Source organism: Pyxicephalus adspersus, chromosome 2 (genome assembly GCF_032062135.1).
Source record: "Pyxicephalus adspersus chromosome 2, UCB_Pads_2.0, whole genome shotgun sequence".
Taxonomy (NCBI): domain Eukaryota; kingdom Metazoa; phylum Chordata; class Amphibia; order Anura; family Pyxicephalidae; genus Pyxicephalus; species Pyxicephalus adspersus.
This window is the reverse complement of record NC_092859.1, coordinates 28,927,741-28,935,005: the sequence shown is the minus strand read 5'-3', so window position 1 is coordinate 28,935,005 and position 7,265 is coordinate 28,927,741. Positions and strand designations below refer to the sequence as shown.

At 39.6% G+C, this 7,265-nt stretch overlaps 1 protein-coding gene across 3 annotated transcripts in view; it reads right to left on the bottom strand.

Moving 5' to 3' along the window:
• Positions 1 to 6,193, bottom strand: part of CHRM2 (cholinergic receptor muscarinic 2) — a 171,300-nt gene extending 165,107 nt beyond the window's left edge. For 2 of the 3 annotated variants that reach the window (XR_011919325.1, XR_011919326.1), the window contains exon 1: positions 4,701 to 6,193. The gene's annotated coding sequence lies outside the window, so the exon portion shown is untranslated. The remainder of the gene's footprint in view (positions 1 to 4,700) is intronic. The other variant, XM_072400181.1, reaches the window with a different exon arrangement.
• Positions 6,194 to 7,265: the final 1,072 nt, after the last annotated feature.

Here is a 7,265-nt window from a genome sequence, read left to right as displayed (position 1 = left end):
TAGATAGATAGATAGATAGATAGATAGATAGATAGATAGATAGATAGATAATAGATAGATAGATAATAGATAGATAGATAATAGATAGATATAACAGTTAGATAGATAGATAGATAGATAGATAGATAGATAGATAGATAGATAGACAATAGATAGATAGATACACACATATAATAATGGACACACAGTAAATATATAATAAATGGATAGTACCAGTACAGATAGATGATGTTACCAGACATAAAATTCTATTAGGAAAATGTATGTCTTGTTTTCCCCAGAATATTAAACTGAAAACTGCTACCACATATAGTAACCACTATTTATAATTCAGGCCATAGTCTAGCAGGCTTATTGTATTATTATAATGTAATAAGCAACCTTGTAGGGTATTGTGTGCACAGGAGTAAATTCTAACCTTGGTATGTACGTCCTTTGGATGTACTGTATATTTTTATAAACTTATATACATATACAGATATATATACTCTACCCACACACAAAAACATACAAGTACATCAAGAATAATCAAAACTCAAAATCCACGTAAAACTAAAAAATATCCGGACACTGTGTTTATGATTATGTGATGTATGCTTCCTATCCAGGTTAGTTGTTTTTATAGGAATGGGTGTGTCGGACACGGTTCAAAGGTGACACGTGCACAAATATAGCCCCCTAGCCCCAAGCCTATTGGCGCAGCTGTAACATTTCCCGAGTCACCTGGGATTTGAATTCCTCGGAATTCAGAGAAAATTTTAGTCAATGTCAATTATCCTAAAACGCCCCAGGACTGGCTAACATTTTCCAACCAGTAGCAGTATTGGAAAGTCTAAGCTTTTATCATGTACGTGTGTTACTGGTGCAGTGAACATGGTAAAGAACCTGTAAATGTTAGACTGGACATACGCTGGGCAGATTTTCAGTCTTGTGTCCTATATATGCAAAAAATATAGCACAGGAGGGTTTTATAAGAGATTAACAAGATCCTATTTTTAACAGAAGTCGTTTGTTTTGGTTGACGAAAATGTCACACTTGCTTTCAGAATATAATTTCATTCCCGGTGAGACGTTCAATTCAACTGAAACATAAACTTGAAACCTAATGCACTGGAATGGGATTGGAGAAATACAGATTCTTACAAATAATTTCACCTGTATGGCCAGACTTATCAACAATTGTCTGGTGTGTTTCCCTGCTACGGGCAGCACAATTATAGATGAAATGCACATGCTGGGATTTGTAGTTCTTCCACTGCCCTTTAAGCCTTGCTTTTACATATCTATTCCTATTATCATTGAGATTTACCAGGATGCCACGGAGTTAAAAAAAAAAATAAATACAGTAAAAGCAATGCATTCTAATTAGAACTCATCAACAGCTGGAGAATTGCAGGTTCCATAAGCCCCCATTATGAAAATCTAAATCTAGTTGGTGAAGCAGCAAGCCATCAGTATAATAAAAACTAACACTATACTGCATGCTGGGAGTAGTGATCCATCAACAGACCCCCAAAACCCTGCTTTTAATACTACATTTTAGCTGAGAAAAAATAAAAGAATGCTGAGGCTTCTACTTCCTCACCAGCTAATGTTTGGTAAAGATTCTTAAGCATGACCCTATTCAGCAAAGATGGAAACACATATAGCCGGAAAAATATGAAACTCTTTGATTGCCTAGACTTCTAGTTCCTTTTTAGGACCCTATGTTTGATTAACATATTAGAATAGTCAAAGTCCTGACAGAAGGAGGTCAGGTAGATCAGAATGAGGGTAGTAGTCCCTTGTCCGATCCCTAAGGCTGCTTTACACATTGTGATAGTCTATATATTTGTGATTATGATAGTCTAGGTCCAAACAGGAGGGGGATAGGTAGAATAAGAGTAATAGTTCCTTCTCCAATCCCCAAGGCTGATACTACGATAGTCTAGGTCTTAATAGGAAAGAGCAGTGGTTCTATCTATCTATCTATCTATCTATCTATCTATCCAATAAATATCCTAATATACCAACATCAGACTACGTATCATTTACACAAACAGAATTGCATGTATAAAAGACATGTATAAAAGACTCATGGTGGACTTTGCTGCAGATCCCCTATTCCTGTTCTATACCTTGGGGTCAGATTTTAGTTAAGAGAAATATTTATCAAAAAAAAACAAATTTAGAGATGCAATAAATACTTGGACTTGTTCTTCCTCTACAGAATCCTAAGCCTGACTGGCATCACTTGTGTCCCACTAGGAATGGTACTACATTAAAGCCAATGTTTGTTGGGGTTTGTAGTTCCTGTAGTTGTAGGACTGCAATGACCCAATCCCGGGGATGCCAGCATTTAATTTTATTTACATTTCATTGCATTTGTTTAATGGTTTTCCAAGCTAGTCCCCCATTGCTGTAGGGTAGGTCAGTTATAGATGAAAGGTGTCTAATATTTTCATTAAAGCCATCCTGCGCCGTCTCCAGTTTACAGCTGCAATTCACAAATATTAAAATGCATCATCTTTACTGGAATCCAATGCAGGCTACTATTCTCAGTTTCTATCTTCGGGTATGAGCCAGTCACCTGCCAAACCTCAACCCAATCCTGATTTCTAAAGTAGGGATGCTGTCAGCTCTAGCTAAGCTTTTCTTAAAACTGCTCAGATCTGACCCATGTCAAAGGAAAGCATTAAATCCAAAATGATGGAAGACAGAGAAGAATAATTCCTTAATACTTTAATTTACCCACTTTCGAGGTGTCTTCCATGGTTGGAAACAAAATAATCCCTTACGTATAAAGCGATGATCATTTAATGCTCCTGTGCAGCGGTATTAAAGTGATCCAATCCCAATTTATGAATCATTCATGGGGGAAAGACATGGATTGAAGCTCGTTTCATCTTGTTCATTAAGAGATGAAAAAACAAAAAACAAAAACCTCTAAGGTAATTGTCTACACATTAATGTGTGTCAGATCTCCCCCCATCGCTCAGGGTGACCCCCCTCCGCGCTTCTATCCTACTCGCCTCTCATTGTCAGGGGTTTGGATGAAATATAGATTCTTTGTGCCATGGGCTAAACCTCGTTTGTCCTTATAAAGCCACAACCAGGGAAAATGTTTTGAATGTTAGTTTACAGGAAATAAGATTACAGGGAGTCAGGGAGGTTTGGTTGTAGATAAGGAATATTCAGGGAGAGGGGGAGAAATGAGAAAAGAAGATGGGGGTGGAATATGGAATAAAAAATAATGAGTAGGGGGTTGTAAAGGGGGATCAAGGTACATGTGATTTAAAATGAACGAACAAATTAGAAAATGCACCAAATTTAACCTATAGCATATATAATAATATTAATAATAAATCATTTTAATTGTAGTCAATGATTTGGAGCAACATAATGTTAGCAGGTGACTTTTCTAAAAGGGGGGATTTTTATAAGCTTTGCTTGCTGTACACAAGGTCTTGCTTATTTAGTAATTAGGACAGACTGGCTGGTGGATCATTTGCTGCCAATTATCATTTTCTTTTCTATAGAATCTCAATACTGCCCATTGAATGCATTGCTGCAACAAGTCGGGAATAAGCTGTTGCAGCAAATGTCCAGAGCACACTGGTTAATTTGAGGCCAGGTAAACCAAGTTGTGTTATGGACCTAAAGACTTTGTAACAAAGCAAATCACCTGTATGATTAAGATCCAATGAAAAGGATACACCTGCCCAGTATAACAAGTTTGGTTAAACAAGTTTGGCATTGTTGACCCAGAGCTAACACGAGTCGGGGAACAACTTCTTCCATCAGAACCAAACCACACAAGTGCGTTGTCACAAAGTAAAACCTGCGCAATAAGGCTGCCATTATATTGCCCCAAACTAATTCCAGGGCCGTGAATCAGGTTTAGCGTCACTGCCCCAGAAATACCATACACACAGGTCAAGGATCAACTGCTTCCATCAAAGTTTAACCGCACCAGTGTTACGCTTCAATGGTTTCCAGATTCCAGTACATTCCTGGTTTGGGCACAGAAATCTTTTTTACAAATTTGGCAACACAAGATTTAAATGTTACACATCCGAGCCAAACGCAGCAGGCAAAAAACAAGGTCAAGCAGGGACTTCCTGAATGTTGTTGCACAGATTAATTTTGAGTAGAATAAACATTTTTGATTAAAATTAATTTCCCAAATAAAAAAAACAGACCTGGAAATATGTGTAGTGTGTCGTGTAAAAGTGGCATTAATCCATTTAACGTGCGCTCTTAAGTAAATGACCCCAATCTCATTTGTTTTCTGGCAGCCTGTTTATCACCTAGGCTTGAAAATCAACAGCCCTCAGTGAAATGCACCCAGCACCCACCACCCAGTCACTGGGATGGTTTTACACCAGTTGAGGACCGACAAGTGAAAGTGTTAAATGCCTTGCAAAATGCAGTTTGTCATTAAGGAGGGATTGTAATTAAATAGTGAAATGTTTGCCTTGGGTGAGAAAGCAGCAGTGACAAATGACTGGAGAAGATCTCTGGATTTCTGCACTGCTGCTCAGAGATAGAGAGCATCTGGTACTGCCAGGACAGCCTGCTACAGCTGCACCTTCTCTGCCCCACAACACAGGGTGCCAGTCTGCCAGCTAGTAGCTCCAGAGGTGTGGGTATGCTCCACAGAAAAGACCTGACCTGGCACTGTGCAGGAAACAAGAACAAGCTGGGATATAGCAGCCTACCTGGAAGGAGTTGGCATCAACTTGGAGGAGTCCCCAGTGCTGTTGTTGCAGGGGGTGCCCAGTCACAGGGCAGAGTAGGGCTCTGTGCCTTCTGCTCCCATCTTGTCTTGGAGTAAATGGGTACTGGTGGGGTAGAGGCGTCAGAGAGGTGGCATTGTCCTGGCTGATGGATGCTTCTATCTGTCACATCCCTGCTGGCAAAACTGAGACACGCCTCTGATTTGGGCACTGCCAACTCAATGTGCTGCCAGGCAGTGTGGAGTGGCAGTGCTGGGTGCTGTGTGTATGTCAAGCTGGTATCTCATTGAGAAGAAATTCATCCATCTGGGGTGGTAAAGGAGGAGGCAGCTTCCAAATGCCCAGGTAGGGTGGCAGAGGTCCTGGGCAAAGGATACCTCTGCAGTCTTCAAGCAGTGCTGTCCAGCACCCCCAGCTGCTGCATGGCTGGCAATGATGTATGTCCTATTAGCTGCAATGGGCAGGCTGTCTGTGAACTGAGCATTTACAATTTTCTCCCACTATGACAGGATTACTTGCTGTTGAATGCTCTGCTCCTCCAATGAGATGAACACTGTGCCCTGATTTGGTGGCTCTGGCTGAATAGAAAATGACTCTGACAGTCTCATCATTTGTTCCTCCTCTCTCCATCCTCAGCTCTCTCTCTGCCTACAGCTGTCTCTTTTCACTTTGTGCTCCCCCTTCTCATTTCACTCTTGTCTTATTCTCTGTTATTCTCTGTATCTCAGTTATTGCTACATCTCTCTCCTTTCACAGCTCTGACTCTATGCATCTCAGTCAAGGTTCTTCTCCATTCCTCTGCTCTTTTTACAGCACTCTACCCCCTTCCACCCACATCTCTGCTTATTGTCTCCTTTACTCTCCCTTTTTTCATTGCTGGTATTTATCTCTCTGTGTTTCCTCTTCTACAAGTCATTGTCCTCTCAGATCTCACTCTTTATTCTCTACTATTTCATTCTCTCCCTTTTACAGAACTCTTCTGCCCAGGTGATTTCTTTTTTCAGCCTAGTCACTTACCAATGTCAGTCTCCCTCTCTCTTTCTCTCTCATTCCCTCTCTTTTTTTCTTTTTCTTCCTATTATAACCCTATATACAGTGGTACCTTGGTATAAGTCCTTAATACGTTCCAGAACCTTGGACTTAACAGGAATGTTTCCCATAAGAAATAAAAGGACAATGATTAATCCATTCCCATTAAAAAAAATCCTATTGTTACTGGCATAATATACATTGATATGGCTGTATAAAATAATTTAAACACTGCTTAATACTAAAATACATCAATACAAAAGAAATTAGATGAAATAAATGAAAATTTAACCCTATTTACCTTGCTGAGAAGAGTTGAGTGCCTACTAGGATGGTGCTGAGAAGGGAGGAGGAGGAGATGTTATGTAATTCACAGAGAGTTATAGCGCGGGTTGTTCACTGAATGGTAGGAACTGGCGTACTGACACTCGTGGGCAGTCGTGGCTTTGTCTCGAGAGAGGTAAATATGTGCAGCACGCGGTGTTATGACTCATTTTGACCCATACAAGTTCCAGCACAAAGGTTGTATACCAAGCTAAATTTTTTGTGTCCAAACAGGATTTATACCAAGTTGGACTTATTCCAAAGCGGAGTTATACCCAGGTACCACTGTATCTCCATTCCTTCTCTTCTCTCTGTCTCGGGCATCACTTTTATTTTCTCTTCTCCTGAGCTCTGTGTTCACTTGCCCTCAGTTTTTTTCTCCCCCCTCATCTCTCCATTGATCTTGATGTGCAAGTATTGCAAGTTATTTCCACAATCATATATATATTAAGTGTTTCTATGTCCAGTATGCCTGCACACTTTCCTCGGTATAAGACTTGCCTGCTTCTCTTCTCTGTCCTGTATCCAATGTATAAGGTGTACAGTGTACAGAGGAGAGCACATCTGAACTATCTAATAATAATGATAATATCATTTCATTATTATCCATGCTAAAAACTTCACATATGGTTTCTTACTGGCAGACCTTTTAACGGGATCATTGGTAATTCACTGTGTTGATGACACAAACAGGAAAATTTACATCTTCAAATGCTCTGTCCAAATAGGCTATTGGTTGTTTAAAAAAAAAAAAAAAAAAAAAGATAAGAGACACTAATTTTTACCCTGGCTTTAATAATCCCTACTAATGATCCCAGCATTTTACATGGCCCTAAATTTCATCCTGTAAAATTGTAGCTGTGTGTTCTTGGGTTCCAGTAGTGCCCCATCTCTGAGCTAGCTGTGCTCTCTCTCACCCAAACTAAGTCAGAGTGCATTGGTCAGAGTCATCTGACAGGAGCATGCAGACCCTCTTCTAAATAGTAAACGTAGTGGATTTCCTGACTTAGTATTTACTGGATTCGATCTAAAAGAGATGGATTGACACAGGGAAAATAGAAATGTTAGTTAATAAAATTACAATTTAATTATGTTGTATCACAAATCCACAGAAAACTGTTTGCATATAGATCCAGATGAACGGCAGTTTTGATAGTTACCAACAAAGGTTTTTACATTCCAAACTCAAACTTT